The sequence below is a fragment of the Colobus angolensis genome, unplaced genomic scaffold (genome assembly GCF_000951035.1).
Source record: "Colobus angolensis palliatus isolate OR3802 unplaced genomic scaffold, Cang.pa_1.0 Scaffold370, whole genome shotgun sequence".
Taxonomy (NCBI): Eukaryota; Metazoa; Chordata; class Mammalia; order Primates; family Cercopithecidae; genus Colobus; species Colobus angolensis.
The window spans coordinates 1,470,651-1,479,304 of NW_012117044.1; the positions used below are offsets into that span (position 1 = coordinate 1,470,651).

At 44.4% G+C, this 8,654-nt stretch overlaps 1 protein-coding gene across 2 annotated transcripts in view; it reads left to right on the forward strand.

Moving 5' to 3' along the window:
• The first annotated feature begins 706 nt into the window (after positions 1–706).
• The window catches only part of ZNF239 (zinc finger protein 239), a 17,271-nt gene continuing 9,323 nt past the window's right edge, over positions 707–8,654 (forward strand). The window contains exons 1-2 of one of the 2 annotated variants that reach the window (XM_011953801.1): positions 707–749; positions 6,367–6,492. The gene's annotated coding sequence lies outside the window, so the exon portion shown is untranslated. The remainder of the gene's footprint in view (positions 750–6,366; positions 6,493–8,654) is intronic. The other variant, XM_011953800.1, reaches the window with a different exon arrangement.

Genomic DNA, 8,654 nt, shown 5'->3' on the forward strand with positions numbered 1-8,654 from the left:
TCCGAGCTGCTGCGCCCCCGGAGCCTGGCTGCGGCCACAGGGAAGGCTGTCGGGCCCTGCATCTGAGCGGCCGAGCCTCCGATGGCCCCTCCTCCCGCCTGGCCGAGCTCTGGCCTGGGCCGGCTGGGGGCTTCGTGGTTGGCCACGCCGGCCTTTTCCTCGCCTGTGACGGGCGTGATTGCAGGGGGTTTTCGGTGAACGTTAGGCGACGGAGGGGGGCTCCTGTAAGAGACTGAGGTTTCTGTCCGCAGCACTGCCTTCGCTGAAGAGAGCTTGCATCTGAGCCCCCGCACCGCAGGAACGAGCCAGGCTCCCGAGAATGAGATCGGGGAAGGCGTCTTGGGCAACCGAAACCCATCCCGAGAAGCGGTCATATAACCCGAGAGCTCCTCCTCTTAACTAGAACTTAAGGACAGAGATCGGCAAAGTCTGAGGAAATGGGCACGGCTTAGAGCTGCCGGCGGCTGCGGAATTTACTTAGCTTCTTGGTTTTTTGGGGGGAAGACTTGGCTTGTTTAACCGAAAGCCCTGTGGAGAGAGATGAAGATGGTGACAGAAAATGCGTCACCTCTCACCTCATGGAGGGAGTGCTAGTGGAAGGGTTGACTGAAGAAGCGTCAGAGGCAGGAGCTGGGTAACTTTTTCCCTGCAGTCTTGCTGGACTTGATTTTCATGGCTTTTTCTCTTTCCCTAACTCTGCCTTTCCAGGAATCCATCCCCACTGGGAGTAAGAAATGACCAAGGTCCGGGTGAGTTGGCGTTCCATTTCTCCTAAAATGCCATCTCTCTGAAATGTCCCTGTGCCTTGTGTTATTTTCTTTATTGTCAGGCCCCCAGTACGGTATTTTATAGCTATGGATATAGGGACATTAAGATACTAAGGACATGTAGCTAGCAGATGATGTCACCAGGGTCTGCACAGGTAGTTTTCACTGGCCCATCCTACCCAAGAATTTATTCCACTCCTCAGAGCAGTGGGCTGTGCCCTCGTGGGGAGCGTCTGGAAGCCTACCTTTTCCTGCCAGACATTTCACTCACATTGAAAGTCATTCCAACCTATTCCATACTCATCCCAGTGCTAAGTGGTCTCAGCAAAACAGAATGATAAACCACGGTGCTTTTCTTCAAGGAGCTTACCATTTTGATTAGCATATTATATTACCTGTACACAAAAAATATGCATATTAATAGTGATAATTTGTTAACTATGAAAGAGTCAAAAACGAGGAAATTCGTTAAATGGCAGCACAGTGGTTACAAAATCACTCTAGAAATGCTTTTCAACCAGGCTATGCATCAGAAGTCTCTGTGGTGTTTTTTTAAGAACTAAGCTTCCTTCTCTCTTCCAGACCTAGTGAAAGGAGAGTTTCACTCCTTTTTTATTCTTTTGATCTTTGTACATCCAAAGGTTTATTGTGAAATACTCTCTATACACTTGATATAAGTGTCTCTAGGGTAGGTAAAATGAGTTATTCATCCTTTATACTCAGGTTGATTTGTTCTATTTCACTAGCATGTCTACATATTTAACTGTCCCAATAAACTTTAAATTACCAAGTCATACTTCTTTAAAGAGAGTTCTCATTTGTCTCCGTAAAACCATCTGTAGGAGGTTACCTCAAAATTAACCCTTAGGCTCCCAGGGTATTTGAGATGGTCAGCCTCCACGTAAAATCCCACAGTGTTTGAGATGGTCGGCCCCCTCTTTGCCCTGTCCTGGCGTTTTATGGTGGAGAGCTCTATCTCGGCTAACTCTGAGAGAGCCAAAGGAAAGTGCCTTTTCCTTTGTTGCAGAGAGCAGCAGGCCAGAAATAAACCTCGTGTTTTCTAACTTCAGGCTGTTCTTTCTCCGTTAACTAAACAGGTCATCACACCAGAAATTATTTGAATAAAATATCATACTGCGTTTTAAGGGAAAAAAAATGTTTTTTAACACTACCAGCAAAGGCCATCTTTTTGCTTAGCAAATACAGCCCTCACACACGAGCTCTTAGAAAAATCTGTTTAGAGGACAGTAAGCTGCCTTGAGGTACTGACAGCATGGCTTCTCTGTGCCCTGAAAAGTAATTGAGGACTTGAAGGGAGACTAACCTGAGTAGAATCAATACATTTTCCTTCCTTCACTTCTGCCTGCTCCCTAATGGTTAATTATTCACTGCCGCTGCAACTGGGGATTGCTAGTTTGGTAAATTTTGAGGTTCTGGTGTGTCTTACACAACAACTTTTTTAATTTAAAGAAAGGACTTCATTCCAATCACTGTGTGTTTTCTATGTACCACACATTGTCCTTAGGTCTGCTGAAAGGCGGGAGTCTTAGTTAACCCTGCCCTTCCTCTGTGACATTGGGTAAATCACTTCACCCTTATGAACTTTGGTTTTTTCATCTGTAAACTGAGGGTCTTAGGCTTGACTGTCTTTAAGTTTTCTTTTAGTTGTATTATTATTCATTTAAATTGAATGTGAATTTATATTTATCTTGCAGATTCCAAGTCAATTGTGGTAGTTGCTGGGGATTTAAAGATGAGTTGAGGCCAGGCATGGTGGCTCATGCCTGTAATCCCAGTACTTTGGGAGGCTGAGTGGGGAAGATCACCTGAGGTCAGGAGTTTGAGACCAGCCTGGCCAACATAGTGAAACCTCATCTCTACTAAAAATACAAAAAATTAGCTGGTCATGTTGATCCCTGGATTCCCAGCTACTCAGGAGGCTGAGGCAGGAGAATCTCTTGAACCCAGGAGGTAGGGGTTGTGGTGAGCTGAGATCATGCCACTGCACTCCAGCCTGGGCAACAGAGTGAGACTCTGCGTCAAACAACAAAGATGAGTTGAGTGTGGCACCTATCCTTCAGAATCTTATAGCCAACTTGGGAGACAGACTTAATAGCTATAGTAGAGGGATGTGAAAGATGCTATGAGATCTCAGAGGAGGAGAATTCTAACTCATCCTCATGCTTCAGAAAGAGGCTATTGTCCTAAGACTGAAAGCTCCAAAATGGATGGGAGAACTCAATGAGTTAGGGCTTATGATAGAAAGGACTGTGCTAGACTCAAGTATGATGTGTTGAATGACTCCAGGTAATCTAGTGTGCCTCTTCCTGCTTTTCCACTTCAAAGTAAATTGTTAGATACAGCAGAGAGGGGCTCTGGAAAGAAGTGGAAGGCCATGTGATGGCATGTATGTAGTTCTAAGGAGGTTGACATTTGTCTGATAGAAACAGGAAACGATTGATCTTGTGACCTTCCTCTTTGGTTGGCCTTTAGAGTATCGAGTCTGCTGTCTCCACTGTAAGCAGAAGCACAGCCTTGGAGTGACTCCTTAGTGCCACTGATACCTGGGAAGACTGTTGATTATTCAGTGTTTCAGTCCCAGCTTTGTCTTGCTTTAACAGGAGCACTATTTCCTTTCCTTTTCTCCCTTCCCTTGTCACAATGATTCCTCTCATTTGGTCTACTCCTGTCATTTTTTTTTTACCTACCACAAAGTTAATAGTCCACCAACATATCCTTTCCCTTCTCAGAATGGAATCCCGCCTGCCATTTTATCTTCAGGACCTTAAAAAATTAATAACTCTGATTGTCTAACGTAGGGACTGAAAGATGACAAAAATTGTACTACAAAGAATTGGTAAGGAGTTATTGTAGCCTAGGTAAGGAAAAAAAAAAAAAATAAGGGTCTTACTAAGACTGGCAGTGGAAATGGAAAAGAGGTAACACATTGGAGGGAAATGTAGGAGGCACAATTGACAGGATCTGACATGTTTTGAATATTGGTGAGATAGAGAAGGAAGATTAGACAATCCAGATGACTGGATGGAAGACAGATAAAAAATAAGGGAGAGAAAACGTAATTGGTGGGCTTGCATCTCTGAAGATAGAAGAAGGGATTTGATCTAGAATGCACAGGAAGAGATTAGCCTTAAACAGAAAGACATTTTTTTTTTCTCTGTGGTCTGAAGAGAAGGTCTGGTTGGGAAGAGCAGCCAGCCCACTTGCTTTTAATATGCCATGGGTCATGCCTTGCTAAAGGATGTGGTGATGGAACGTGAAGGCAGCAATCTTTGCTTCTGGTTGTTTGTCCCACCTTTACTCCAGGGCTTGAGGCTCCTTTTCCAGCCCTCTTCCTCAGAGTGGAGACCAGTGACCTTGAACAGAAAGCTTGGGAGACAGCACCCATCCTTACCTTCATCTTACCCTCATCCTTCCCCACTGGTGACGAGTCGGATAAGTCATGTCACCCCTGCAGGGCAGGCCCAAGGAAGGAGTAAGTGGTGCCTCTTTAGCCTCAGGCCGAAGCTGGCTTAGCTGATCAAATTTATGAGACAGCCTTTATGACTTTTTATATATTCTATCACTTTACTTTTGAAATTGTGCCTTAGAGAGTGGTGCCAGCCCATGCACGGTGCAGATATAAGTACTGAAATTGAGAGCTTGAAAAACAAAAACAAAAAACTTCACCACAGGTAGTTTAAGAATCATTGCTTCATCAGACAGAGCCCTGAAGGGAACCAGATTTGCTGACATTGACTGAAAAAATATCTGGACTCCCTTTATATGCCAGGCCCTGCTTGAGGTCTTGGGGATGCAGTCATGAACAAATGAGGCAGCCTTTCTGTTCTTGGGGAACTCAAATTTCAGCAGGGAGACAGTAAATAAGAAAGCAAGTGAATAAATAAGAAAATAAGGTAAGGCATAAGTCATAAAAAGAAATAAATTAAACTAGGAAAATGATAGATACAGGGTGCGCCAGTGGATTAGATGGTCAGTGACATGCTTTCTGAAGAGGCAACGGTTGGACTGAAAGCTGAATGATGAGGAATGGAGAGGGCAGCTAGCACAAAAGCTACAATGAGTTTGATGCGGTTCAAGGGCCTGCTGGGTCACTGGTGCTGAATATGATCATAAGAGAGGCCTAGGTTGGGGAGGTGACAGGAGAGCCTCATGGGCCAGGATGAAGAATCTGGATTTTACTTCATGGCCACTGAAAAGCCTTTGGAGGGTTTCACGCTTGGCCTTGTTTTTGTTTTAAAAGATCACCTTGGCTGCCACGTGGAAAACTCATGTTTGGGGGAGCAAGAGTAGAGTCAGACCAAGAAGGAGGTTGGTGTGGGTGAGAGCAAGTGCTGCCTAGGCCTAGAGAGGTGACAGTGCAGGGCAGGGGAGCTGGGTGGATGCCGATATGCTTTAGAGATAAAGGAGGTAGGTGATGGGTGAGATGTGAGGATGAAAATGAAATGACTTCTTGGATTTGGTTTGAGCAATTGAGCAATTGAGTGGTTCGTGTGGCTGTTTACTAAAATGGGGATGACTGGGGAAGAGCAGATGCTGATGGATATTGCTGGAGCAGGAGTTTTGTTAGGGCCTGTTCAGTTTTTTGTTTTGTTTTTTGTTTGTTTGTTCGACTCACTGCAACCTCTGCTTCCTGGGTTCAAGAGATCCTTCCACCTCAGCCTCCTAAGTAGCTGGGACTACAGGCATGCACCAGCACGCCTGGTTAATTTTTGTATTTTCAGTAGAGACAAGGTTTCACCATGTTGGCCAGGCTGCTCTTAAACTCCTGACCTCAAGTGATCCGCCTACCTCAGCCTCCCCAAATGCTGGGATTACAGGCATGAGCCAGCCAGGGCCTGTTAAGTTTTAAGCACCTTTAGACGTCCCAGTGTAGACATTAAAAGGAAGAAAGTTGGAGTCTGGAAGTGAGATAAGAGGTAAGGGCTGGAAATAAATATTTGGCAGTAAATGGTATTTTAAGTCAAGGGATCCCTCAGGAGAGTGTTTTATGGCTGTGTGTATATGTACTATTTTATTTTCCCAGTAATGTTCAACTACTTAGTTTATAAGCGGAAGAACAGAAAGCATAGAAAGTGATTTTTAAATTGCAGGATATTAGAGAGATTAATATTTTAAGTGTAGAGGAGTCCAGGTAGTGGACTAGTCCCGATTATGGTTATTACAGTTTGATGAAATGTGGCTGAGATCATTGGCACTGTGGAGATTAAGAAATGTGAGGTCAGAGTGTTGGGTAAATTGTTCCTGCGAGAGTTAAGGTTGTCAGGATAATGGTGGGAATGGGGTGAAGATGACAATTCAGAAATGACACAAGAAGACAGTGACACGGAAAGATTCAGTAGCTGAGGACTTGAGCGTAGACATGTTGTGGGCAGGAAGGAAATGATTTGGATGGAAGTAGCCAATTAAGTGAGAAAGGAAAGATTTTCCAACAAAACTTGACTTACCTCACTTAGATCCCCTGAGCTGCAAACTTCTTCTATACCTTTCTTACCTTTTCCAGTGCTACTGACTTCACCCCCCTTCCAGGGCATTTGTGCAGATGGTTGTTTGTTGAGGAGGAATGTGCTTTATGTTTTAGGAACCAGTTACATTCAAGGATGCCTCTGTGGCCTTCACCGAGGAGAAGTGAGGCCACCTGGACTCTGCTCCCAGGAAGCTGTGCAGAGCTGTAATGCTGGGAACTACAGGAACTTGGTCTTGGTGGGTAAGGACATGTGAACTTGGACACCTGCCCATTGGCGTCTTTGTTTCCCACTTCCTTTTTGACACAAAAGGATGTTTTCTGACTATTCTAAGCAGCTAAAGAACTTGGTAAGAATTGGAGAATAGTAATTTTACTGGGTTGTCTCAAAAACCATACCTGTTCCATCCTTTATAAGCCAGAGGTGGGACTGATTTTGCTTCCTGCACAATCACCCAATCCCTGTGAGTTTCTGAAATGTGATCTCTCAGATGGAACAAGATAAAGATCATTATATAATAGCAAGTGAACCCCAAAGAGCACCGGGCATCATGGCAAGTTATAAGCCAGACTAATCCACAACAGAGGAGTCCCTTTTTCAATGTTCCAGGAGTTATCTGATGTCTTGCAGTCTGTGTCGAAAGCAGGGACTTCTGGGACGTTTCCTATGTGCTACTGTTTTACCTGATCTATTCACTTACTTCCTTTCTACCTCTGCAGGAGGCTGTGGTCTTTCCCAGTAATGGTCACTTGCTTCTCTGTACTCTTGCCTTTCCCCACATTTCCCCCACATTGGTCTTGTGCCATCTTGGCTTGGACTTTATTTTTCATTGAATGTCCTCCCCTGCCTTGCAATATCATTTCCATTATTTCTTTTCTTACACATTCAGGAATTCATCCCTCTCCCCTCCCAAAATTAATCAAAACTCGTGGTGAGACACTCTCATACCCTACAAATAAATAAAACACTTTTTTGGTTTTTTTGAGCAGGAGTCAACCTCTTTCGCCCAGGCTGGAGGTGGAGTGCAGTGGCACGATCTCGGCTCACTGCATCCTCCACCTCCCAGGTTCAAGTGATTCTCCTGCCTTAGCCTCTGGAGTGGCTGGGCTTACCACACCCAGCCAGACAAAACACTTTTTGACTGCCTGAATCAAGGAGCCTTAAACATTTTCAAATGCAGTAATTCATTTTTTAGATATCTATTCTAAGGCAATAAGGAGTAATTTTAACCAAAAATTGTGAACAAAATATTCATTATAGAAATATTTAAAATAGTGAAAAAAAAATTTACCCCCTAAATGTGTCACAGGGGATTGGTCAGGCAAATTATCATGGATCACAGAAAAGTATGTAGCCATTAAAAAATAGATTGATAAAGAATTTTAATTATATGGGGAGATGAATGTATACCTACTAGGTTGAACCATGTGAAATTGCCATTTTATAGCCAAAAGCAGCCTTTCTACAAAAAGCACTGAAAAGTGACTGGGCACAGTGGCTCATGCCTGTAATCCCAGCACCTTGGGAGGCTGAGGCGGGCAGATGGCTTGAGCTCATGAGTTTGAGACCAGCCTGGGCAACACAGCGAAACCCTGTCTCTGCAAAGTATACAAAAATTAGCTGGATGTGATGGCAGTAACCTGTAATCCCAGCTATTCAGGAAGCTGAGGTGGGAGGACCCCTTGAGCCGGGAAGGCAGAGTTGTAGTGAGCCGAGATGACACTACTGCACTCCTGCCCTGGTGACCGTTAGACCCTGTCTTAAAAAAAAAAAAAAAATGTGCCATCATTTTAGCTTTCGGGGCCTTTTCCTCCCTCAGTCCACAGTGGGGCCCTGGTTCTCTTCCCTCAGTAACTGCGGCCTTTCAGTTTCTGTTTTCAGCTAATCCTGGGGAGGAAAGAGAATGCTACAGGGCAAAGTTGTTACCTGCAGGTAGTGAACCAGGCCTTTCCACATTCTTTATATAAACCCAGTGCCTGTGCTCTGTTCTTGTACCAAAATTGCCCACTTGTAGGTCACTACTGCACTTTTGTCTCTTTCAGAGTTTGTTCCTTTTTTAATGTTTCTTTCAGCATATTTACCATTATCAGTTTTACTGATGGTTTCTTTAGCGTTGATCTTCTCTCGAAATTCTTTGTCACGCATGAAATCATAGTTTTTCTATTTCCTCCGGCTTCTCTCTTAGTCCTTTTCTCTGCAGATTCTCTAGCTTCTTTCTTTTTTCTTTTTTTTTGAGATGGAGTCTCTTTCTGTCCCCCAGGCTGGAGTGCAGTGGCGTGATCTCGGCTCACTGCAACCTCCGCCTCCCGGGTTCAAGCAATTCTCCTGCCTTAGACTCCTGAGTAGCTGGGACTACAGGCGACTGCCACCGTGCCCGGCTAATTTTTTATATTTTTAGTAGAGA